Source organism: Camellia sinensis, chromosome 9, assembly GCF_055761805.1.
Source record: "Camellia sinensis isolate YWXY chromosome 9, ASM5576180v1, whole genome shotgun sequence".
Lineage (NCBI taxonomy): Eukaryota > Viridiplantae > Streptophyta > Magnoliopsida > Ericales > Theaceae > Camellia > Camellia sinensis.
The window spans coordinates 2,305,163-2,333,110 of NC_138969.1; the positions used below are offsets into that span (position 1 = coordinate 2,305,163).

The following is a 27,948-nucleotide window of genomic DNA, read 5'->3' on the forward strand; positions in this document are numbered from 1 at the left end:
ATCCAAGTCAATTACAAAGCAAAACATGCTGGGAGTTTAAACACTGCTACCGTCTCATGAAAATACACTGGGTACCAACCAGGTCTTTGCCGAGGTCCTACACCTCCTTGCCGAGGTGTGGTCCCGATGGCCTCATTCAAAAGCAAAGTCGGGAAAACCTGGGTCTTCCCTTTGAAGAACGTGAAGAACGTGAAGAACATGATCATGAAGAAGATGAATGCAAGATCATAACTTGTTACAAAAATCTGAGATTTCATGCCCTGAGTTCAAAACATGGACCTGGGTACCCATACAAGAAGATCATGCAAGAACAACCACAAAACATGGTTCTTGTTCTAAACTTTTGGATCAAAACGAGACTTTTCTTCAAGAACGCATGAATACTATTTTTCTCTTTCGAAACCAACTTCAAATCGATGCATGACATGCAAAACAAATTCGATCATGCAATGCAGCTAGATGATCAATAACAACAACCAGAGTAGATTAAGATTCTTACCCCAAAGCTCGAATCTAACGGCTCAAACTCCAAAGGTCAGCTCAGAAACCTACTCTCTCACCCTAAAACTCCTTCTCCCTCTTCTAGAGCTCCTCTCTCTTCAAGAACAAACTTGCAACAAAATGATGCAAAAGAATGATATGTTCACAGGCCTGCCGGCTGACTTGACCTTCAGCTCGGACACGTGGCGCTTTCGGGTTGGTTCGACTCAAAAGGTGACTGATTGATAAGACAAGTCTATGACAAAGCGTATGCAGCAAGCTAAGGCAAGACACATCGGCAAGTAATGATGTCGGCTAAGATCAAAGCTTCGGCAACAGGGTAACAAAGACATCGGCTAGGGAGGACGACACTTGACTAAGCCGTGCCACACCTTGGCCTGGGTGTGCCACACCTCAGTCTAGGCCATACCTGCCCGAAGACAAGGATCTCTAAGTGCAAAACATCTCGGCAAACATGCCCGAGGTGAAGATAGGGGTCGACCAAGTGGTTCCAAAGCAGTTCTAAGTACAAAGGTTCAGAGGTGAACTAAGCTCAAGATGACCTCGGCTACACACCAAGCAAGGAACCAAAATCATGCAAGCAACACTTCAAACAAAGCAAGACAAAACAAGATAAACAAGATTTGAAATATCACGAGATAAGATCTTACAGGAATGTATGCAAGCATGGCTAAGTCAAAATGAAGGTTTTTACATAGGTAGTCCCTCATTTGGTTTTTTCACTCCAATTTTCGTCCCAAATTCTGTCTTCTCTCTCTACATTTTGCTGCATCATTTTCCTTGTGAGAAAGAGTGTAAACACATAGTGTGTTCGTTGTGTGAATAGTGTATAGTGTTGTTGCAATTCACTATTGATAATTTTATCTTGGAAGATAGACATCCACAATCTGAAAGCACCATGGAGAAAACGAATCTGTCTTAAGGACACAGTGTTAAACACTGGACTTGATCAAAACTTTATTCAAGAAATTAATAAAGTAATTTGTTAATTTATTTTTCTGTTTTATTATTTATTTATATCAGATTTTGATTTTGTTTTTGTAACAAAATAAAAAAAAATTAATTAATTTATTTTTATTTACTGGTTTGATTTTTGTAATCAAACAATCTCTCTCATTTCTTTTATTTCTTCTGTATTTCGTTTGTTGTTAAGTATACAAACAGAATTTATTTTTTAAATACAGTGAAGATTGTCCAACAAAATTAACATCTACACTAGGAGTGGACTGTTTTGAAGCACTTGTTGTGTTGCACTCGATCCAGTTAGCATGCCATTTGGGTCTGCATTAAGTCATTGTTGAAAGTGATTCTATATCGTGGTTCAAGGTTTACAGTCTCCAATAGAGCAGCTTTCTTCCTTCAACCACTTGGTGGCATCTACTCAGTTAGGGGTGCAGAGGTTTTGATCATGGGAAGTGATATGTGTTAAAAGGGAGGTAATTCAATTGCGCATTGTCTCGCTTTGATGGTATTTGAGTTGAGTAGTTTGTACTGTTTGGATGGAGGAGGTTCCTTCATCGCTATAGTCTTGATTTGGCTGATCATGAAGCTTGTTGGTTTAATTTGTTTTGGATGGGTGGATTTTGTCAAAGCCCCTCCTAATAAAATTTTAATATATTAAGAATAAACATAAACAGAAATTATTAAAAAATTTAGTATATACCACTATTATCAAAATATTAAACTTTAAAACAATATAAGTTTTGAGCTAAATATTGATTTTTAATAAAATTCGTATTTTTAGAATTCTCTAATCAAGATCTATCAAACATGATCTATATAGACTATGAAATTCTTTTAAGAAAAAAATTTATTACAGTTGCAATTGATGTAAACAGTAACATATTACTCTGGTAATATTGTCTAAAAAAAAATATATTTTTTATTTTGCCTAACTCAATTATGCTCCTCCTCCTTAGAGGGTTTATGAAGCCAAATAAATAGGGCCGTCATTTTCACCAAATAAGGGTTCAATGGAGGGGTGTTGGCTAAATTTTTCTTTTTGAATTCTATGTCTTACTATTTAAAAAAAACACTTTTTCTAATTTATATCCACTCAATCTACATGTATTTAAAATATTTCATATTTATGAATATACATATAATTATTGAATAATGAGAAATATAAAAATAAAAAAATTGTTTGACCCAGTTTAAAAATTAATACAATGTTAATGTTATATGTATTTATTAAATTTATTTTTAATTTCTTCATATTTTGCTTAATGTTTAAGTATAAGTAGCTAATATATATATCTAAACATAAGAAGAGCGGAAAGAGAGCTGGTAGGACTATTCAAGAAAACCTTTGATAGCGTTTGGTAGAACTTTTTAAATATGATTTGAGAATAAGAGTTGTGCTTTGAGTTTGTGAGTTTTGGAATTAAGATTTGAGTGTGAAAAATTTGTTTGGTGAATAAGTTTTGAAAATAGTTTTGAATTGAATGGGAAATTTTTGATGTGACATATGATATTTGATACAAAAACTTACAACTCATAACCAAACACACAACTCAAAATTCTATTAAAGCTATAAAAAATATAAAAAAATTCGAAAAATATTTTTTGGTGAATATATAAAAATTAACACGTGTCAATTGCAAAATAAAAAATAAAAAAAATTGCACTGTTCTGGTCAACTGACTGGACGATTGGTGGGACGTCCAGTGGGACGAATAGTTAGCCCAAATTTTCCCGCCTTCGACCGAGTTTTCAAAAGTGAGCTTGGAATTAATTTTTGAAAGCTGCAAATAAACACCACGTGAGAACCAATGATTGGAACTAAAGTTTCAAAGCTCTACCAAACAAAGCCTTTGGTTTGAGTTTTTGAAATTACTTTTTAGAAAATTAAAATTTTTTGTTTTTTATTTATTTTTTGTTTTCAATGATTTTTTTTTATAATTTAAGTATGTTTTAAAATTTTTAGATATACTTAACATAAATACACTTAAAAAGTATAATATTTGTGAAAAAAATATTTTAAGAAGTCACTAAATACTAAAAATATAAATAAAAAAACGAAAAACAAAAATTTAGGCATCATATGACATGCGAGTGTTTTAGTTTAAAAGTCAAAAGTTACTAAAAAAATCAAAAAGCTTATAACCTATACCAAAGAGTCATCTGTTTGTAAAAAATCAAAAAGTCATTATAAATATACTAGTTTTTTTTATCTCATATTTTAGTCAAAAAGTCAAAAAATTACTAAAATAGCATGTTCTCAAACAAGGCCTTAGTATATTTTTGTATTCTTGTATATTTATGAATTTTTTAAAATATTTTTACTTTTTAGATATATGTAAGTAAGATGAATATAAAAAAGTAAAAAAATTACTTAAAATTTTAAAAATATTAACTAAAAAAAAACACACACAAAAAAAAAAAAAAAAAAAAACTCAATTTCTTGAAAATTGAATTCAAAAAATTGAAATCAAATACAGTAAATAGGTTTTCGGATTTTAAGTTTTAGGTTCAAATGGATTTTGAAATGTATTTTTGAAAACTCAAAGGCTTCGTTTGGGAAGCCAAGTTTGAGGCTTTTTCTAGCTATTTTTACGACAAAAAACAAAATAAGTTTTTTAGTCCGATAAGACAAAACATCACATCAAATCCATAATCATTATATTATTCCTCTCACAAAAAAAAAAAGTCAAAAAAGTCAAAAGTTCTTCCTAAACGAAATTTTTTAACTCCAGACTAAAATAATCAAAAAAATCAAAAAGCTTCCCAATCGAATCCAAAACCAAATGGAAAATTGAATTCAAAAAGTAAAACAAACGAAGTACTAGCCTCACATTTATTTCAAAGTAGGCGCCAAAACATAATTCCCATTAACTTTAGGAAATGGAGAGAATTAAGGGGCAGAAGAGGAACTCCGAATCCATCTCTAGCAAATTACTTCGCGCCTTTCTCACGATCTCCTCCATGTGTGCATGTCTCTCTCTCTAATAAATAAATTCACGATCTCCTCCATGTGTGCATGTCTCTCTCTCTAATAAATAAATAAATAAATAAATAAAATAGTCTTGTAGATTCATCGTCGTACCACCACCAAACATAGAAAATGTTTGGGTAAATTACATCGACGCTTTTTGAGGATTATGTTTATTACAGTTCCTCTCTCACCTTTTAGAAATTATATCTCTCCCTGAAGTTTAAAGTTTCATTACAAATTGTTCCCTTAGTTAGTTGATTGCTAAGTCCAACTAACAGATTTTGCTGATATCAGCAATTTAATTTTTTTAAATACTAATTTTGCCCTCACTAGGTAAATTACATTGACACCCTTCACATTTTAAAAATTACAATCCCCTCTCAAGGTTTAAAGTAGCATTATCAATTGCCTCCTCGGTTAGTATTAGTTGAAAAAAAAATTCATTGAAAAAAAATAATTAATTCAAAAAAAATAATTAATTGAAATTTTTTTTTGTTAGTCAAATTTTTAAATTTCTGTTTGAAAACCAACGTAAACTCATTTTTTGAATTTACGTTTTTTCCTCAAATTTACAAACTGAGACAACTAATTATAAACTAAAAAAATTATCAAGTTTTTATGACAGCTTTTTAAATTTTTGTAAATATAAATTGAAAATTGAAAACGAAATGGTTACCAAACAGGTCTCGGATGGTAAAAATGTTATAAAATTAACAAATAATTAAATAAGTTACCAGCGTAAGAAATGACTTATCAAAAGATTCTTAGGCTATGTATGGTTTGATTTTTGGAATTTTTTTAAAAAAAATTAAAAATTAATTTGGTTAAGAAATAAAAAATAAAAAATAATTATAATTTTTATCTTTCGAATGGCTAGAAATAATTTTTTACAAATTAATTATATTTCTTCATATTTATTTTTATTAAATTAGGTTTTTTTTTTCTTAAATGTGAGGGGGGGATCCATATTAAATTGAAACCTGAGGGGGTATCAATGTAATTTACCCTTTAAAGTATGTAAAGGTTAAGGGTAAATATGTCATTCTAGCTTAAAAGTTAATACCGTCAAATAATTACATTGACAAGGGGGTCAGTGTAATTTCCCAAATGTGAGGAGGGAACTGTAATAAGCATAAACTTCAGGGGGTGTCAATATAATTTACCCAAAATGTTTTTGAAACATTTTATGGAAAGAGTTTTTTTGTAGAAAATGTTTTCCGTTAGAAAAAGTTTTATGCCCAAACAAACAAAGCATAAATAAGTTGTCTATTACTAGAAGAAAGGTAGGTGCTAAGAAGCATGGACACGGACATGCGACACGACACGAATACGACATGGATATACCGACACGTTAATTTAAAAAAAAATATAGGACATGACACGTGGGGGACACGTATGAAATATATAATTTTATGTATTTATTCTATGTTATATATATGAATATATTATTCAAATATAATAAAAAAATGCAATATGACACTAATTCTTATAAATTTATATAGTTTTTGTTTTATTATTGTATTCTAAGTTGTTTTGTTCAAACTTATAATTGGTTTCACATATGTTTAATCGATAGATACGTGTGTTTAAGCGATAGACACACGTGTCCTCCAAGTGTCCGGGTCTTTAAAAAAATTTTAAAAATAGGACACGTTTTGAAGAGTGTTGGACACGTGTCGGGGAAGTGTTCAAAGAGTGTTGGTGTTCGACACGGACACGACACGGATATGTCACCTTCTTAGGGTAGATGTAGGGCACAATTTAGACGTGCATAACTCTTTTCCACATTCGTCTCTTGCCTTGTCACTCTTGCCTTCTTTCTCTCTCTCTATGTTTTCTCTCTTTTATGGCATTAAAGTTTGGTTTGGTTTGGTTTGGTTTCAACTTAAACCCTATTAAGGTGAGGGTGCTCTCACGGTTATATACTTAATATTATATTAGTACTCAAGCGATGTGGGACTTCACTTTCACACCCTCCCTCATGCCTAGCTTGCTCACTTAGCAGCATTTGCGGCGTGCAGGCTAGGGACACATACCCTACCCATCCTTGAGTACTCTGGCTCTGATACCAAGTTGCACGGTCTTGGGTAGAACTCACCCCAAAAGCTATCTATTAAGGTGAGGGTGCTCTCACGCTTATATGCTTAATATTACTTTAGTACTCAGGCAATGTGAGACTTCGCTTCATACACCTACCCTAGTGCATATGTTCTTTGTGTGTCTTTTTTTTTTTTTTGTATTTATTTATTTATTTATTAATTTGTGAGTTTCATGAAAATTAATACTACACCATCTTGTTACATTTATTAAAAGTCGTTATTATATTAGATTATATTTCATTGAGCCTCATGAGATATCTTAAATATGAAATGAATCACCAAGGACATTATTAGAATTGTGCACAGATGTCAACTCATGCTTGGATTAAATGATATGTTAGCAGGCAAAACTTGCATTGTTATAAGCATTAGTGAGGCCTCATGCAACCACAATCATTTTCTTTTGATCAATGGTTATGAGTTACATAGTGAATGGTAGCCCCACATAAATCCACCCAACACGAATGTAGGCAAGACTTGTTACCACCACTGAGAGACCCTCCTTTATGGTCTTTGTTGGTATTATTATCTTTTGTATTGCCTTATTCACATAAAATTTGAATTGTGAATGGCATGCTTTATAAAATTTGAAGACATGTATCAGATGTGACGCTTTATGGTTTAAAATTTTGAAATCACTACAGGAAGAACTAATTGTTCATGGAAGGATGGAATACGAAAAGCGAAATTTGGAAGGTGCTCTTTCTGCATTTGATGGAATTGATCTCCAAGTGGCTGTACAGGAACTGCAACCTCTTGCTGAAAAACTGCCCTCGAAGAAGGGTCGTCCAAGCAATGAATCCGTCCACTCATCATCACAGCAAGCTGCTAGCCTGGTGCTTGAGGCTTTATATTTAAAAGCCAAGTCTCTTCAAAAGCTTGGGAGGGTAACTGGTATGGAACTTTTCCACTATCTTATTATATGCTTCCTTGGAGATTTACTTTCCTTTTGGTTCTTCTCTCCTGCTCCCCCTTTTTTCTTTTTTCTTTTATTTTGTGTATGTTTATCTACAAAACATTCTTTTGATGTGGTTTTTATAGAGGCTGCTAATGAGTGTAAAAGTGTGCTTGATGCGGTGGAGAAGATATTTTATCATGGCATTCCTGATGTGTTAGTGGACAATAAGTTGCAAGAGATAGTTAGCGGTGCCGTAGAGCTCCGTCCAGAGCTTTGGAAGCTGGATGGCAGCAATCATGAAGCAATGTCTGCTTATCGGCGAGGCCTCCTTAGTCAATGGAATCTTGACAATGACTGCTGTGCAAGGATCCAGAAGGGATTTGCTATCTTTTTGCTATACAGTGGAGTGGAGGTTGGCCCACCTAGTTTAGCTGTTCAAATTGACGGATCATATGTACTTAGAAACAATCTGGAAGAGGCAATTTTACTTCTGATGATTCTTATGAGAAAGTTTTACCTAGGTAAGACTAAATGGGATCCGTCAGTGATGGAGCACCTTGCTTTTGCTCTATCTCTGTGCAGCCAGACTTCTGTTCTAGCGAAACAACTTGAAGAGATCATGCCTGGAGTATTTCATCGTGCTAACCGTTGGAAAGCCATGGCACTTTGCTACAGTGGAGCTGGACAAAACAAGGTTGCCTTGAATCTATTGAGGAAGTCTCTACACAAACATGAAAAGCCAGATGATCTTACATCTTTGTTGTTGGCTGCCAAAATATGCAGCGAGCATGCCCTTCTTGCTGCCGAGGGAGTGGGATATGCACAATGGGCAATTTCGCATGCGCAGGGGCTAAATGAACATCTAAAAGGTGTTGGTCTTTGCACGTTAGGTCTTTGTTTGGGGAAGCTAGCCAAAGTCTCTTCTTCAGACCACGAGAGGTCTCGTCTTCAGACTGATGCATTAAAATCATTAGATGAAGCAATTGTTCTTGAGCGTAACAATTTTGACTTGATTTTTGAGCTGGGAGTTCAATATGCAGAGCGCTGGAATTTGAATGCTGCTTTGCGGTATGCCAAGCAATTCATTGATGCCACAGGTGGATCCATACTAAAAGGTTGGAGATTGCTTGCATTGATTTTGTCGGCTCAACAACGTTTTTCAGACTCAACAACGTTTTTCAGAGGCTGAAGTGGTCACTGATGCTGCTTTAGATGAGACTGCAAAATGGGAGCAAGGGCCACTGCTTAGGATGAAAGCAAAGCTGAAAATTTCCCAGTCAATACCCATGGGTGCAATTGAAACTTACCATTACCTCCTGGCATTGGTTCAAGCCCAAAGGAAATCATTTGGGCCTTTCCGAAATCTGCCTCAGGTTATATTCTGATTCATTATGCTTACATTGCTTCCCTTCCCTATGTTTTTAGATGAAAATTGTTATTTCGATCTCACCTGAATGAACACCATTGTGTATTTTATCAAAATCAGTTGTGTGACAATGGAAATATCATGATCTTGTAATATTACCTTAAGAAAACTAGCCCTCCAAATTATTTTATTTTTGATCGATGGTAAATTTAATGGTGTTTGAGTGAACTTTTACATTCTATATATTTCATATTTTATAATTATTTTATGTGTCGAATTCTTTCTCTTTAGGGGTTGTCATTGGTTGTTGGATCCTTTTCCCCCTTGTCAAACACTACATTTCAAAAACTAATGAAAGTGTTACAAAATTATTGCAGTAGTATGTGGTGCCTTGGAGCTATTTTTTTGAGAAGAAACTAATACATGTGGTTTTGTCATGTTGTGGATGAAGAAAAGTGGATTTGCTTGAAATAATGATTTACCTGTATAGCAATTTACTGATGTCTAGTGGTTGCTATAAAATGTAATTGTTTCTTCGCATTTGCGTATTGAGTTGACTGGAACACAAGGCTTAATGTGATATGTTTTGGTTATTTGCTTCTTGATTTCAAAATTCTTATCTTGGTTGGATTTGCTGTGCTTTTATCATTTGATTGATCATTACTTAGTGAACTAGTATATCATGATGAAAGAATTTTGATTTCATATTTGATGAATTGCATTAGGATGGTGCTTAGATTAGGAAGAAGGCATTTCATATTTCAATTTAAAGAAGCAATTTTTAGGGGAGAAATTTCCTTGGCTCAAAAAGCTAAAATTAAGTGGTTGAAGGAGGGGCATAATAATCCTAAATTGTTTCAAAAATTGTAAAAGGTATACAAAAGAGGAAGCTTATTAAAAGATTGAAAGTTGGAGCGGGCTTGTTTGTGGAAATGGAGGTTAAATTGCTGATGTGATTTTTTTTTTCTTTTTTTATATAACTCGGTATCTAGATAATTGGACCAACTAATTTGGGGGACTAATCCCACCGTCCACTTGTTAGGGTCCTAATTAAAGCCATGGCAAAAACTCTATATAGACTGGTCCCAAGAAATTGTTTACACCTAGGAGGTTTTGAACTTGAGACATTGATAAGCTAAATGGATGGGATTCTCAATAGGATCGGGGAAAGTCTCGATCTCCTTGGAAATCCATTCTCATAGTTTATTTTTTGTTAATTTTAGAATAGGAAAAAGTTAGGGTATGAGTGGTTTATCATACCATTTTATATTAAATCATAAACATAAGTTAAGGCCTAAATAAAGGCTCATTACAGCAAATAAAGAGACTGAATGAGAATAAAATAAGAAATATCCTAACACATTCTAACACTCCCCCTCAAGCTGGTGCGAAGATATCTCTCATGCCCAGCTTGTCGAGAATGTCACGGAATGGTTTAATCCCTAATCCTTTGGTAAGAACATCAGCTAATTGACCCCCAGACCACACGAAAGGCGTACATATAGTGCCACTAGTAAGCTTTTCCTTGATAAAATGCCGATCAATCTCTAAATGCTTAGTCCGATCATGTTGAACCAGATTTTGGGCTATATTAATGGCGGCCTTATTTTCACAGTATAGCCTCATAGAATCTGTCTGATGAATCCCCAAATCCCGCAATAATAATCTAATCCATAAAAGCTCACACACACCTTGAGCCATAGCTCTGAATTCGGCCTCTGCACTAGACCACACAGCAACATTTTGTTTCTTGCTTCTCTAAGTAACTAGATTTCCTCCAACGAAGGTACAAAACCCAGAGTGGATCTTCTATTAGTTACTGAGCTAGCCCAATCAGCATCTGTATATGGCTCCACACTGAGATGACCACGCTTTAAAAAATAAAGACCCTTTCCCAGAGAAGATTTCAAGTACCTCAGAATCCGCACAACCGCCTCTAAGTGAGTTGCACGTGGAGCATGCATAAACTGACTAACCATACTCACTGCAATAGCAATATCAGGCCGCGAATGGGATAAGTAAATAAGCTTACCCACTAGTCTCTGGTATCTCCTCCTATCTACAGGCTCGCCTCCTTGATCCTCACTAAGCTTCAGTCCGGACTCTAGTGGTGTATCACAAACTTTACTTCCAAGCATTCCCGTTTCTTTTAGCAAATCAAGCACATACTTTCGTTGACATATGAAGATACTATCTTTGGACCGAGCAACCTCAATGCCTAGAAAGTACTTCAAGTTGCCTAAGTCTTTGATTTCAAACTCATTAGCCAAATACTCCTTTAACCGAGGAACCTCCTCAACATCATTCCCTGTGAGTACAATATCATCCACATAGACAATGAGGGCTGTCGTTTTACCATGTGAGGAGTGTTTCACAAACAAAGTATGATCAGTTTGACTCTGTTTGAAACCATATCTTAGCATGGCCTGAGTAAACCTCTCAAACCAAGCCCTAGGAGACTGCTTAAGGCCATAAAGTGACTTGCGTAACCGGCACACCTTTCCTGTGGTTTTAACATCCTCAAAGCCTGGGGGAATGTCCATGTACACTTCTTCTGCCAGATCTCCATGGAGGAAAGCATTTCTCAGATTAAATTGATGGAAAGGCCAGTCAAGATTAGAAGCAAGGGAAAAAAGGACTCTGACAAAATTCATCTTAGCAACCGGTGCAAATGTCTCCTGGTAATCTACTCCATAAGTCTGAGTAAAACCCTTGGCCACCAACCTAGCCTTGTAACGTTCAATTGAACCATCGGCTTTGTGCTTTACAGTGTAGACCCACTTACATCCAACAGATCGTTTGCCCTTAGGTAACACAGCCAATTCCCAAGTGCCATTTTTAGCAAGAGCTCTCATCTCCTCCATCATGGCATGTTTCCACTCAGGAGTAGAAAGAGCATCCTGAAAATTGGAAGGAAGACTCATAGAAGAAACCTTAGATAGAAAAACTTTATAGGAAGAAGACAAATTAGTGTAGGAGACAAAATGAGAAATAGGATGTTAAGTACACGACCTAACCCCCTTCCTTTTAGCAATGGGAACATCTAGATCAGAAAGAATGAGTTACCTGGAGGTTCACCAGAAGGAGAGGATTCTGGACACTCATCAGAAGAAGAAGATAGCAATGGAGAATCCGAATTGGTCTCTTGTACCCAAGTAACTTTTTGTCTACCCTTGTCCCTGACATACACTTTGTCGTCTTTCACTACAGATGGAAAGTCAGCATTCTCAGATGGAGTTGGGTCATCAGTAATAATAGTCTCAGGAGTTACAATAACTGATGGTGATGGTAATGATACAAGAGTCTCTTCACACCAAGGCTCCCCCTAAAGAGATGACGAGGACACCAGGGAGGAGAGAAAATAGGACTGAGATTCAAAGAAAAACACATCCATATAGACAAACCATTTACGAGAAGGGGGATGATAACCCTTGTAGCCCTTTTGAGTGATGGAGTAACCCAGGAGGACACACCGAAGAGACCGAGGATCCAACTTACTACGGGTAGGAGAATGGTTATGAACAAAGCACACACACCGAAAGGTTTTTGGAGGAATGAAGAAGGCAGCAGAAGCTTGGAAGCCGAACAAAACCTGAAGAGGAGTTTGTTTATGAAGAACCTGGGTAGGAAGCCGATTGATGAGGAAGGCAGCAGTGAGAACCGCTTCCCCCCAATAGGATCGAGGAATGCGCATTTCAAAGGATAAACAACGCGCAATATCAAGAAGATGCCGGTTTTTACGCTCAGCAACACCATTCTGTTGAGGGGTATTGGTACAATAAGTTTGATGAATAATACCATGAGTGGCAAAATAACTAGCAAGGCCAGAATCAATGTATTCCCTCCATTATCAGAATGCAGAATTTTGATAACAGCCCCAAATTGAGTGCAAAGCATTTTATGAAAATTTTGATACACAGAAAATACCTCACATTTTTCCTTCATAAGATACACCCAGGTGGTCCTAGAACAATCATCAATAAAGGTGACAAACCATCTTTGACCCTTTAAAGACACAAAACGAGAGGGATCCCGTACATTAGAATGAATCAAAGAAAAAGGAACTAAACTTCTATTAATAGAAGAAGCAAAAGAAGCTCTGTGTTGTTTTCCAAGTTGACACGACTCACAATGAAACTCATAAACATTATTTTTCAAAAAAATAGAAGGAAAAAGATGCTTAAGTAACAAAAAAGATGGATGTCCAAGACGACGATGCCACAGCCAGATGTCTTCCTTGGTAGATGAAAACTAAATGGATGAGTGAGCCAGCTTGTTTGCTTGATCCAAGATATAGAGACCATTCTCATGTCTACCATTGCCAATCATCTTCCTCATGATAAGGTCCTGAAACAGACAATGATCAGGGGAAAAGGTCACACTACAATTTAAGTCTTGAGTAATACAACTCAAAGACAAAAGATTAATACTAAAATTAGGAACATGGAGGACAGAAGATAAAGGAAGAGAAGCAGTGGCATGAATTAAACATTTTCCAGACACAGAAGAAATGGTACCATCAGCAATTTGAACTTTATCCTGCCCTGAAGAATGGGTATACGCAGAGAACAAATCAAAAGAACCAGACATGTGGTCGGAAGCACCAGAATTGATAATCCAAGGTAACGTTTGATGAGAGAGGAAAGCACTTGTAGAAAAAGCTAAGTTACCTGACTGGGCAATATTACCTGAAGATGAACTAGAGGCCCGATGGTCTAGCAAGTGGCGAAGAGCAACCTCCAACTCAGAAGTAGAAAACCCTGAGATATCAGCAGATAAATCAACTGGAGCTGTGGATTGTGGCTCAACTGCATCAGAATGATGGGCTCAAGCATTGGGCCCACAGCCTCGAGACTGTCCGGAGCGACCCCCTCGAGAACCAGAACGGTCTCCACGGCCTCCAGATGGTTGCCTATGCAACTTCCAACAAGTCTCACAGGTGTGGCGAGGGCGACGACAAAAATCACAGAAGAGAGTATCCTTCTCAGAAGGAGGACGAGAATCACAATCCCCATCTCGAGAGGGGGCAGAAACTAGGGCAGATCAATCAGAAGAGGTAGCCGGAAGCATAGTAGAACGACGACGCTCCTCATTCTGCACATAAGCAAACGCTTCTTGGAGAGAAGGAAGCGTATCCATACCAAGCACACGACTCCGAACTAGATCAAACTCCACATTCAATCCTTCCAAAAACTTGAAGACCCGCACTTGTTCAACAAATTTCCGGTAACCAGCAGAATTTGCGAGACAGACAGGCTTATAGTCTTGAAGATGATCAAGTCACTTTCACCCATTGCTAAGGAAAGTAAAATACTGGAGAATAGTCATCTCACCCTGAACGGACCAGTTAATAGAGCGTCGCAACTTAAAAGTCTGTGAGAAATTACCTCTGTGGGAATACGTAGTGGCCACAGCCTCCCAAATATCCTGTGCTGTGTCCATAGACAAGTAGCCCTCACCGATCTCTGGAACCATAGAGTGTATCAACCAACCCATGATAAGAGAATTGGTAATCTCCCACTGATCATAACCTGTATCGGTGACACTGAGAGCCTGAACACACCCATCAACATATCCCATCTTCCCTTTGCTCTTCAAAAATATAGTCAAACTCTGCGACCACGTTAGATAGTTCTGACCATTAAAGAGAGAGGTGGTGATTTTCTGGCCAGGGTGGAGAGAATCGGTCATTGAAGTAGTCAAAACAGGACTCGCGCCCTATGTAGCAGGCTGCGAAGTAATAAACTCACCAGTCAATTCAGCCATAAAGATGTCGCAATGGAACCCTCACAAACACACCCAGAGTGAATCACAAACCCGAAAGATGGGAGAATATAATAATGAAGTTAAAAATAAATTTAAGAGAACATTATTTTTTATTTTTTATTTTTTTTTGTTTTTGTTTTTGTTTTTGTTTTTTTTTTTTTTTTTTTTTTTGTTTTTTTAAATTTAGAAGACCTTCAGAGAAAGATTAAGAAGAGGAGTTACATACGGAGAGACAGAGTGAAACTTACATACTACGAAGACAGAGAGAGAGAGAGAGATGAAGACGAAAGAGTTATATGTAGAGACCGAGAGAGAGATGTCGACGAAGACAGACCACAGGGCTCCAAGCCAACACAGGGCTCCAAGCCACAACAGACCAGGGGTAGAGCAGGAAGGCGTCGACGAGCCCTAAGGAGCTGGTGAAGCCCTAGGGGTTGCGCCTGTGTCTTCGACTGGAGTTGTGACTCCGACTGGGCTGTCGGAACCCTAGATGCCTTCGACTGGGGCTGTCGGAACAAGGTGGTGGTGCTGTGGCTTTGCCTGGGGCTTTCGGGCTGAGGTGGTATGGCTACGTTTTTTTTTTCTTTTTTTTTTCGTCTTCTAGTTCTGCTCTGATACCATGTTAAGTTTAGAAGAGAAAAAAGTTAGGGTATGAGTGGTTTATCATACCCTTTTATATTAAATCATAAACATTAGTTAAGGCCTAAATAAAGGCCCATTACAGCAAATAAAGAGACTGAATGAGAATAAAATAAGAAATATCCTAACACATCCTAACATTTTTTTCCTAGACATTTTGGTATTGTTGTGGGTAATATGGACTTTATTTGTTTTTGGAAAGATGTTTAGAAGGGAGAGACTTATTTTGCTATTTTATTTCCTTGCTTGCATGGTTATTTTGTCTCGTGTTGCTTCCAATGCTTCTATGATTTCGTCCTATTCTTTTTCTGTCACATGGAACTTCAGCTTTTCTAGAAATCTTAATGATTAAGAAACGTTTGAGTTAGTTTCTCTGTTGTCCATTCTTAATGATATTTCTTTGAGACGGGAGGCCAATGATAGGATAGAAGAACATGATCTATTCATTCTTTAGGGAATTTTTTTTTTCCTGGGTAAATTATGACGGTAGTCCCTCTATTTTGGTTCTTGTGTCATTTTATGTAATTTCAATTGGCTCGATTTTGACATTGAATTTATAATTTTGTCTTGATTCAGTCAAATTGATTACAACTCCTAACATTTTTTTTTTGTAAAATACAAACATAAGTGGCATATGTCATGTTTTAAGGACAAAACTCAACTTAGTGAGTTAAGCTTAATCAATTCAGTGATAATTTTCTATCAAAAACACTAACGGCATTATTGATTGGACCAAACTGACACAAAATCTAAAATTAAGGGTCATAATTGAGCCAATTAAAAGTATAAGGAAACTAAGTGGATGGGTGAGAAAGTTAGGAAAATTGAGGATACCAGTTTTAAACTGTATTATAGTGGCAAGTATAGACACAGGAATGGGGTAGAAATAATAGTTGCCAAGGGTCTTGTGGAAAATGTAGTTGCACTCATTAGGAAATGTGATATGATTATCTTAGTTAAACTAGTTATTGGAGGGAATATAGTGAATGTTATTAGTGCATACGCCCCTCAAGTAGGCTTGGATGATCAGACTAAGAGGGATTTTTGGGAGCAAATGGATGAGATATTACAAGAGATACCCGTAAGAGAGAACCTAGTTATAGGTGGAGACTTCAACAGCCATGTAGGAATAGATAAACTAGGTTATGAGAGGGTGCATGGTGGATATGGTTTTGATGATAGAAATGAGGCTGAAGAGTGTATTTTAGATTTTGCGTTGGCTTCTGATCTGGTGGTGGCCAATATTATGTATAAGAAGAGGGAGGAGCATTTGATTGTAAGTTTTCTAAATGAAACTGTATATTCAATTGTGTATCAATACAATGTGTATATCTGAAATATATAGCAAACCTAAACCAATCCTAAACAGGAAACAAGAATAAACCAAAACCAAAATACTCACACAACCTAATGCAATCTAAAATATTTACATAATAATATATACTATACTAATATTATTCTCATATCCCCGCTGTAGACACCCCATTTTTGAGCGACTTTAAGACTCAGACGTCACCGATTGAGTGCTTGGTGATATTACATAATGTGCTCGTTCAGAAGTTTCAGAGTCGCGGCCGTGAGCCCTACCTCCGAACTTCCGAACCCTCTTTTGTGCTTTGCCTCAGTTTGCGAACCAGGCTCGGTTTTCACTGTTTCTTTTCCTGAGGGGAGGGAGAGGTCCCGTAGACCATCTCTCAGTGGCCGTGGGCTACATTTGGTGGCCGTAGGCCATTTTGCCCATTTCGGAGCCCGGTTTCCGGTTTTTCGGGACCGTTGGCCATGTGCCTCGGTTCGGGACCGCCTAACCATCTCCGTTTGCCCTGATTTTCGGCATACTTCTTATTTACTCCCTTTTGAGGGACATTAGGGTCTGAGAGACCCACTTCGTGCCCGAATGCCACGTTCGGTGCTTACTTGGCAATTTTCGGGGCCTCGAACTGCGCGTTTTGGCCCCCGAGCATTCGTTTTGCATCGTTTTTTGTTCATTTTTGGCAGGTACCTCTGTTTTATCACCGAGAAGGCCGTAGAAGGGTGGGAGGCCGACAATTGTTTCAAAAACCAGTTTTTGCTCCTCCGGCGCCCTCCGACGCCCGTTTTTCTCACTTCCGAGCTAATGTTGAACAACCTGGGCCCTTTTTCTTGAACTTTGAACCACATATTTGTGATGTACACACATGGGAGGACCCTAAAAGTTCATGGCCGGCCAGAAAATCCAATTGAACCTTTTGAACCCCTCCTTCCGAGCCAATGTTGAACACCCTTGGGCCACTTTCTTGAACTTTGAACCACATATTTGTGATGTACACACATGGGAGGACCCTAAAAGTTCATGGCCGGCCAGAAAATCCAATTGAACCTTTTGAACCCCTCCTAAAAATGGCTTGTTCTCCCTCCTGTTTTAGAGTTTCCAAATTCGAACCACAGGGTTGTGATTAGGGGACCTGGGAGGCCATCTTTTTGTGGTGGCCGGCCACTAACTGAACTTGACCCTTTTGACCCCTAGCCGGCCGGCTAGGGGGGGTGGCCGGCCGGCCACCTGCAAGTCCAAAAACCAGCCGGCCATGTTCCTCACAAAACACACTTTACAGCTGTATAGCTGTATCCCCTAGAAAATATCTCAATCCGGGGGATATTTTTTGGGGGAAAACTTGCCTCCTTTTCCCCCACCTTTTCCCCACCTTTACACCCTCTTTTTGTTCCATATAACCAGGGGCCAGCATTTGTATGAGAGGTTACAAAAAATTCCATTAAGCTTCTTGCATTAGATCCCCTCTCCTTCTCTCATTTCTACCCTAAAACACCCAAGTTTCATCCCCTTTTCTTCACTACCACCTAACACCATCACCACCACTCCATTTCCAGCAACAAGGAGGGCTTCTCAGAGGCTAAAGGTGCTGCAACTTGGTCCAAGAAGCAACCAAATATTGGTCTACAAGGGTGAGTTGCCATTTCCCCCTTTTTGAGCTTATTTTTCCAACATTTCTTAACCATATATTATTTTTGCTTTGAGCTCCAGCCATAACTGAAAGTGGCCTTCTTTTGAGCTCTTTTTCACTTTTTCTTAAGGGCTCAACCCTGTTTGAGCCCCCCATCTTGCACTTGCTTCAATATCTTCCTTAAATGCTATTTTCTTGCATGCTTTGGCAGCCTATTATGCTTCGGTTTTTGGCCTTTTTACAGTACTAAAAATAGTCTTATTTTGGTCCATTCTTCATGTTTTATTAAGGGCCTTTCATGGTTTGGGACCTCCATGCTATACTTGCCTTTATATTCTCTTTTGGGTTCCATTCTTGCATGCTTTGGCAGCCTATTATGCTTCCATTTTTGGTCATTTTACAGTACTGAAAATAGTCGTATTTTGGTCCATTCTTCATGTTTTATTAATGGCCTTTCATGGTTTGGGACCTCTATATGCTACTTCATGTTATATCCCTCCTTGGTCCCCTTTTCTTGCATGTTTTGGCAGCCTATCATGCTTCGGTTTTTGGTCATTTTATAGAACTAAAAATAGTCTTATTTTGGCCCATTATTCATGTTTCATTAAGGGTCTTTGGTTATTTGATGAATATTTTGTATACTTTGTGTTATAGCCACTTTTGAGCCTCATTTTGCATTGCATTTCTAGCATGTTTGTATACTGTTTTGGGGTTTTTACAGTTCTGTAAATGTGCATATTTTTGGTCCCTCTTCAATGTTGTAGAAGGGAATTTTTCTGTTTGGGCTTTTCATATACCACTTGCCTCTTTGGCCACCTTTTGGCCCTTTTTCTTGCATAAGAGCTTAGCCATATCTATGTTTGTTTTTAGGGTTTTTACAGTTCTGTAAAGTGGCTTATTTTTTGCCCCTCTTCAATGTTGTTGAAGGGCCCTAACCTATTTGGAGTTAGCAGCTGTGAGTTGCTTCATAATCTCATGTTTAGGGCCATTTTTTTGCATGCCATTGTTGCCCTATCTTTGCTTGCTGTTTGGCCATGATTTGTACTGTAAAAATGCTTATTTTGAGGCTGCCTTGCTTCTGTCTTTTCATCTCGTGTACCAATTATGCATGCTTTGTATAGCTGTAGTTCATTCTATGCGCCTAATTTGCATTTCGGGAGAGATTCCATGCATCGGGTGTGTTTTCGCCTCATTTCGGGGCTGTTTTCCCCCCACATTTTATTGCTGAAAATCCATTAGCATGCTTGCATATCATTTTCCATGCCATTGCATTGCGTATGCCATTGCCTCGGTTTGCGTGCCCGTGTGCACGCATTTCGAGGCACTTCATTTTCATCCATCGGCTTCTTATATGAGTGTGGCTGAGGCTCTCTCATGTTAGTATAAGTCCATGTTGCATTCTATATAACATTTCCATGCCATTGCATTGCGTATACCATTGCCTCGGTTTGCGTGCCCGTGTGCACGCATTTCGAGGCACTTCATTTTCATCTATCGGCCTCTTATGTGAGTGTGGCTGAGGCTCTCTCATGTTAGTGTAAGCTCATATCATATTTCCATGTCATCTGTATTGCGTATGTCATTTTCTCGGTTTGCGTGCCCGTGTGCACGCATTTCGAGGCATCTCATTTTTACAAGCATAGTGCATACTAGGTTGTATCTTAGATCGCATTCAGTCATTTTTCTCGGTTTGCGTGCCCATGTGTACGCATTTCGAGACATCTTATTTTCATAGCATTGTGCATGCTAGGCTGTATCTTAGTTGCATTCATGCATATCATGCATATTGCATCGTGTTCGGGATAGGAGTTAGCCCGGGCACGGGAAACGAGGTATGTTCCGTACTCCGAGTGACGGAACGTATCTCAGTTCCTCAGTCACCGACACTCCGGATCATCCATGATGGAGTTAGGTCTTGTTGTGTTTTCATGTGCATTCATCACATATTAAATTGTGCAATTCGACTCCTCGGCCATCATGCCTCGATATGCGTGATTAGTGGCACGAGGATCGAGGCATGCATATATCTGTGAAAATACATTGCCATGCCCCTTTCCTGCTCTCTGTTGCAGCAAAATAAAGAATCAGCAATTTTTCAGAGTCTGGCACGCTTTCCAAGAATAACTGCTAAACAGAGGCTAATTGGGACATCCCGGTGGATTTCCGCGCAAAGCAGCCTAACATACATCATTCATCAGAAGCGAGGCAGTCCCTGGCTTGCACGCCAGTTTTACAGCTTTCTTAGTTAATTTGTTAATTAAGTAGGAATTTGTATATTTTTCGGACTGTAATATTTGGACTGTACTATTCTTTCATTTGGGACTGTATTATTTATTCGGACCCTCTGCGCGAGGGCATAACTGTAATAAGTGTGCGTGTGTGTGTTGTATGTCTTCCAACCCCACGTCTTTCTCCCTTTTATTTATCCGCTTATGATGGTTAGATTAGGGCATATTTCAATTAGCATACAGTATGACAGCATGTTTGCATTCATTCATCTGTATTGCATGCACCGGGCTCGGCGCATCATACTAACTGCATTGTATTTTCAATTCCAAATTGAATACATGATAGTTGTAGCATTTCATATGCCATGTTTAGAATAGCCGAGCCTGCTATAGTTGCACTTTTGCATGTGTTGCATTAGGCATTTCTGTATAATTAGGATCATGCATGGATTTCTAATTAGTTTCTGTTTTGGCTTGGAGTACTCGGTAAGTTTTATGCTTTAGCATCCTTGCATGCGTGTTAGTGACTGCCATGAATAGCATGCTTACCATGAGGCTATATGCTTATGTGATATAACTGCTTGAATGCCTGTGGGTGAAGGTTGGGTTATTTGGATTGGAGCAATTCATCAACTGTGAGTTTTAAGCCCACTAGATAGTGGCAAAATCATGTTTTCTAAGCCCACCTGAGGGTGGCAAATCCACGTCTTAGCCTACTTGCGGGTAGCACCACCAAACCATTTTCAAACAAACGAACATGAAATGTTTTGTTCCAATTCAGGCGACCCAGTCTATACTTGTATGCTGTACGCATCACATAGTAATCTAGGCTAATAACCGGAATAAGAACATACAATGTTTTCAAAAATAGATATCATGGTTAGTAGAGGCCGGTCTCTGACCGGGCGAGCGGGGGTGCTCACGAAGTGACCTTCCCCAATCGTACCCAAGTTCCCGAGCCGAGGCAACTTTGGTGATGACGGACACGTGGCCTTTGGCACCGAGTCAGGGTTTCCTAAATTTCCCAAAATAAAATATTTAGGTGGCGACTCTGTATCTGGCAAAGCAGTCCATGTTTGGCACTTCTTTCAAAAATTTGTTTTTCTCAAAACGATTTGCCGGATTTGGACTATTTGGTTCAGACTTAGAACCGTGACGCAAATCGAGTCCGAGCTGTAGCGAGGTCCCCCGCGGGCTTGTTACAGTTTCTGGCGACTCTGCTGGGGATTTAGAGAACTTGACTCGAACTCATGATATCTGTTTTTTATTACACTTGTGTGTTTCTTTGCATTGCATTTGCATTGGTGCGCCTAGGACACCGTGTTTGCCATCTGCTATTCCTGAACGGTTTGCCGGAGGCTTGTCTTGTCAAGGCATGACCATAAGGCTGACCGGTTGTGGGCTCTGCCAGCATGGGAACACAAACCCCGGTTTTACCGGGGCACCCTCTTTGACCATTCGACCTAGTGCATATTCGGATCCATAGAGACCATTCCAAACTAGGACAGGTTGCTTACCCGTTTATAGGTTGTTTGAAACCGCTGCGTGCGTAGTGAAACCCTAGCTCCTGACGAAATAGGACAAGGAAACCCTACCCCAACATAGGGGTGTTTTGGCTCTCACTTATCTGTTATGTGCTTTAGAGTGCGTCTCTACAGGAATGCATGTATTAGTATATGAGTTTGGGCATCAGGCCTGCGGGCATCAGTTCAGTATTGTCAGCATCAAGCCTGCGGGCATCAGTTCAGTATATGAGTTTAGGCATCAGGCCTGCGGGCATCAGTTCAGTATTATGGGTATCAGGCCTGTAGGCATCAGCCAGTATTTGAGAATTAGTTATCTGCGGGTATCAGATTCTGTTTTAGGGGACAGTGATACAGGGATAATAATCAGTGTTTGAGGACAGTGTGTATTCAGCTTATTGACTGTGTGTTGTTATGCCCGGCTGTGTGTCATGCATTTTATTTTAAGCTGTTATACTGTCCGTTTAACTGTTTATTTATTTCCTTTTCGCTTTATTTATCTTTTGCTAGGTCAGTTCTAGCACAATTGCTTCCAACCCAGCAGGCATTCCCCAAGCACTTTGGACACGAGGTCGTCGACTCAATCGATCTGAGGATCTAATCGATGGACAGCCAGTGTTCCATTCTCTACCCCCCGTTACCAAAAGAAAGCCGAAAAGGCGCAGTGTGTCAGAACAGAGGTTGTCAGAGCAGTGGGTTACTTCATCAGAGGACTATAGGACTGAGGTCTCAATTACTGCTGTAGAAATAGACATACCAGTTAGTCAGATGGATCAGCAAATACATCAGGGATGGAGGCTCTAATGCGCCAGATGCAGGAGAGCATAAGACAGATGCATGATGATGCCGCCCGACAAACGGAGTTCTCCAAACAGCAGGCCGCGATCATGGCCCAACAGGCCGAACTAATCACCAGACTGCAACAGCAGAATGCGGCATCTGCTTCACACCAAATTCCTCCTCCGGCAGGGGCTCCATTACCTGAGCAAACACCTACTGTTCAGAACGCTCCGCCAAACACCCAGAACGCCGTGCCAAATCTCCAAAACTTACAAGAGGACACGAATCTTCCAACGGGGCCAGCTCTGCCCCCGCTTCCGCCACAACTGTCCAAGGCCCATACACCCAATCACCCGGACTCTCCCTTCGAGTTCGAGATTGATCATACAGCTCTGAAATTGAGCAAGCTTGAGAAGCTCTTGAAGAAATCCCAGGGGGTCAAGGCTATCCCGGATATCGAGGATGGATATACCGACGTGGCCGTAACATTGCCCGATAGGTTCAAAATGCCTCAAATTGACCGCTTTGACGGGTCCGGGGACCCCATGGTCCATCTCCGACTGTTCTCAGACATCTTGCAGCCAATGGGCCTAACGCGACCACAGAAGCTTTCATTATTCGGCCGAACCCTGTCGGGTGTGGCCGCCCACTGGTACGCAAAGTTAGAGGATGAAGTGAAGAAGAATTGGGATGAAATGGCTGAGGCCTTTGTCGCGCAATATTCGTACAACACTCAGATCGAGATTACAACTCGTGATCTTGAAACAACAAGGCAAGAGCCCAAGGAAACTTTCTCGGACTTTGTAATCCGATGGAGGGCAAAGGCGTCAATGATGACTCTAAGGCCCACGGATAAGGACCAAATCCGAATGATTGTGCGCAATCTCCACCCAAAGTTTATGCAGAGAATTATTGTAATCCCCTTTCCTACTTTCTCAGATTTACACGAGATGGGGGTGCAAATCGAAGATGCAATGAAACAAGGTCTGTTTGACCACGATAGGGAACAACCGAGGAGGACTTTCAACTATAACAACAATGCGGGCCCGAGTGGCGCTGCAAATACAAGAGCCTCAGAAGTCAGTATGGTCACCACCACTCCCCCTCCCCCTCCAAGGCCCATGGCTGCCACACCCTTCTCCGGCGCGTCCAGAAGCAACACACAAACCACCAGATTCCAACCTCGAGGCCAAAGAACCTTCACCCCATTATATATACCCCTGTCCAAAGCTCTAGGAGTATTGATCAGGAAAAAGCATTTGAAACCCCTGGAGCCGAAGCCACTACCGAATCCACTCCCTCCCTCTCATGACCCAGCAAAGTACTGTGCATATCACCAACAACACGGTCACGACACTGACCGTTGTTTCAGATTGCGTCATGAGATCCAAGATCTTATCGACAAACAGGTGATCGCGCCTCCCAATAAACCCAATGTCACAACCAACCCTCTCCCACCACATAACCAAGCTCCCCCTCCCAACAGAATCAATTTTATCCAAACTGGGGTCGCATCTTACGATCCCAGTATCTATATCACCCCATCCCACCTACCCAAGCCGGAGGTGTTCCTCCCCGATTGCACTGACTTCTTGTGCATGGTGGACATCTCCAAAACCCAACCAGAACCGACGGTGGTGACCGTCGAAGATGGGGCAGGGCAGATTTCGGGAGAGAATGAGATTGTTGAATTTGGGACTGGACAGAGTTTTGCTGGGGGAGCCTATGATCCAAGCGAGTACATCCTATCAACGAGCCGAATTGGGCTAGGTATAGAATTGCCAGAGACAGGAGAGCTGTGCATGATCCGAGGGGATGGATCTGGGCTAGGGGCAGATGATCTGACAGCCGTAGAGGAAGACTTTGCCAACCTGCAATTTTTCGATGACCAGGAACCGGGGGATGCGTCAATCAACTGGTTCGACTATGAGGAATCGGCGGAGGCCACTGGATGGCTCGAGGATCAACCAGATGAAGTGGGGGAAGCCCAACCAGAACAGAGCCCGGCAGGGGCAGGAGTATCAACTGTGGCCGGAATGGCCGGAAGTCAAGTTGTATCGCCGGAGAGCGTCGGTGCTAAGGATTCCGCTCGAGACTTGGGCATTATGGATACGGGAATTGTTGAACAACCAGCTGTACTGATGCAGCTGGAACGAGAAAATTTTGAGGATGCCAAGAGAATTAGGAAAGCTAAGGGCCCTGAGGGGACTGAAAGTGCTGTGTGCACGAAGATAGAGAATGCTGCGAGCATGTGGACAGAGAGTACTGCGAGTGCAACTGAACCGGAGCCAGACAGGTGTCTGTTGGCTGCCGACGGAATGTGGTGGGAAGACGATGACTTATGTCTTGCCCACACGGATGAAGACTGGGGAAATAATCAACCGGATGACACTTGGTACCTCGATGAGGTTGACCATATGACGAGAAGTGGACTGTACTTCAAACCCCCACACCTGGACCAACCCGAGGCATCCGGGAAGGATAGAGAAGCGGAGAAACAGAAGGAGAAGCAGATTGAAGAGGAAGCTGTGCTGAAACAGTTAAAAAAGATACAAGCAGACATCTCCATCTGGGGACTGCTAATGGCATCACGAGTACATAGGGAAGCTATCCTGTCTGCTATGGACAAGTCCAAACTCTCCATAGACACCACGCCTGAACAACTGGTTGGGCTGGTTTTTCCGGGAGGAGGTTCCCCGGCATTAACCTTTTCGGACAAGGAACTACCGCCTGAGGGCACAAATCATAACAAACCTCTCTATATTTCTGTGGAATGTAGAGATAAGTGGATACCGGTGGTACTTGTTGATACCGAGTCTGCGATTAATGTCTGCCCGACCAGAACGGCATATGCAATCGGGTTGAAGCCCGTGGACTTCATCCCAACTACTCAAGTGATCAGAGCATACGACAATACAAGCAGAGAAGTGATGGGGACTGTTAAAATTCAAACCAAGGTTGGTCCAGGACAACACAACATTGAATTTCACATCTTGGACGTTCCCGCAACCTTTAACCTACTTTTAGGGCGACCGTGGTTGCACCAGGTCAAGGCAGTCTCTTCCACTCTACATCAGATGCTAAAGTACCCTCACGGGAAAGGGGTAGCGATCGTTTTTGGGAATTCATCAATCCATCCGCCGCTGGAAGTGTCCACACCTGTCTTGGAGATCGAGCACGGCACGGAGGATGTGTTTTTATCGGGGTTCACTTTGGCCGAGGCTCAAGTGGTGCAGAATGTCATGGCTGTGAATGAGGGTATGTACGTCAGTGCTCAATCTGTCTACCTCATGAACAAGCTACAACATATCCCCGGAATGGGATTAGGAAGAAGCGGCCGGAAAGGCGTCGCGGCATCGGCCGAAGTGCCACACAACCCTCACACCTTTGGATTGGGTTATCTGCCCACCAAAGAGGACTGGGTGAGGAAGGGGAAAGAAATGGCCGGAAAAGCCAGAGCAAAGAAGGCTGGGAAGCCATTTGAGTTAATGCATAGGCCCATCTGGGGTACCCTAAATGGACGCTTCGTCCGGGAGGGGGAAGACTTTCCATTCTGCGGCTTCCCAGAACCATGGCTGAACGCGGAGAGGAAGCGCGTGCCTGGTTTCGAAATCTTCTTCGACTTACAATTACCTGGGGATGGCGTTGCCGAAGCGCAGACAGACCCACCAATTGAGGTTGAGCAGTGTAAAGCAGTAGATTCTGAGAGCACCGAGCTTGAAATGGGAGTAGCACTGGCTTGTCTACTTTCAGATCCTCCGATCGACCAAGAGTGCTTGGGGGATAACTCTTCGGTTTCCATGATTGGAGATGAAATAGCTGCGGGTTTTCCAGCGCCGATCTTGGATGCATCTATCGCACCTTCTCTCATCTGGCAATATGAAGAAGGCTTTTTATCTAGCAGCTTCGGGTCAGGTAGTGAGCCGGAATCTGATTCCACCGAATCTTGTGCGTCGGAATCAGGTTCCAGCTCGGCTGAGTCTGAGTCCGGTATTCCTGGGGGTGATAACCCGAATGCCACAGTCCTGTCTAGGTCGTCATTTTCATTTTCTTTTGAGTCTGTTGTAACAGAGGAATCCGACAGCTTGGAAATATTTAATGAGAATGATGTGGATGTGGTTTCTGAGTATTTTTCTGTGCCTTTGATTTATTGCTTAAATCAAGATTTTCAAAATTTTGATGAAAACAACGAGGGAGAAATTCCTCCGGTTTTGCAACGGCTAATTGATCAAGAGCAGGAAAGATTTGTTAAACCCTTAATGGATGAAATCACTACCGTGAATGTTGGTACTGAGAAGGACCCGCGGCTGGTCCAGATCAGGTCCACGTTGTCTTCGGAGGAACGCGAGCGCTTAGTCGCTTTATTAAAAGATTTCAAAGATGTTTTCGCGTGGTCCTACGAAGACATGCCTGGAATCGATCCTGAGATCGTACAGCACCGGATCCCTCTTGACCCCGAGGCCCGACCTGTCAAACAAAAACTCAGAAGGATCCGCCCGGACTGGGCTCTCAAAATTAAGGAAGAAGTCACCAAGCAAATTGACGCAGGGTTCCTGCTGGTATCCGAATATCCAACTTGGTTGGCCAACATTGTTCCGGTGCCAAAGAAGGATGGCAGAATTCGGGTCTGTGTAGACTTCAGAGATTTGAACAGGGCCAGTCCGAAGGACGACTTTCCCTTGCCACACATTGAGGAATTGGTGGATTTCACGGCAGGACACGCCTTGCTTTCGTTTATGGATGGTTTCTCAGGCTATAATCAGATAGTAATGGCACCCGAAGACCGAGAGAAGACTGCATTCACTACCCCGTGGGGTACATATTGTTATAGAGTGATGCCATTTGGGTTGAAGAATGCTGGAGCTACTTATCAACGGGCAGCAACTACAATATTGCATGATATGATCCATAAAGAGGTCGAGGTGTATGTGGACGACATGATTGTCAAGTCCAAAGAAAGAGAAGGCCACTACACCGCCTTAGAAAAATTCTTTCAAAGGATCAGAGAGTTTCGGCTGCGATTGAATCCCCAGAAGTGCACGTTTGGTGTTACAACGGGAAAAATGCTAGGGTTTCTGATTACACAAAGGGGCATCGAGGTCGACCCTTCCAAAATCAAGGCCATCTTAGAAATGCCACCACCAAGGACTGAAAAGGAAGTGCAAGGCTTTCTGGGTAAAGTGCAATTCATAAGACGGTTTATTTCTAAATTAACCTTGACTTGTGAACCACTTTTTGGCCTCTTGAAGAAAGGAAAGAAGTTCCAATGGGACGGCCG

General features: G+C 40.6%; 1 pseudogene; it reads left to right on the forward strand.

Annotated features, from left to right (window-relative positions):
* The first annotated feature begins 6,966 nt into the window (after positions 1 to 6,966).
* LOC114295141 (protein NPG1-like) overlaps positions 6,967 to 27,948 on the forward strand; it is a 53,880-nt pseudogene continuing 32,898 nt past the window's right edge.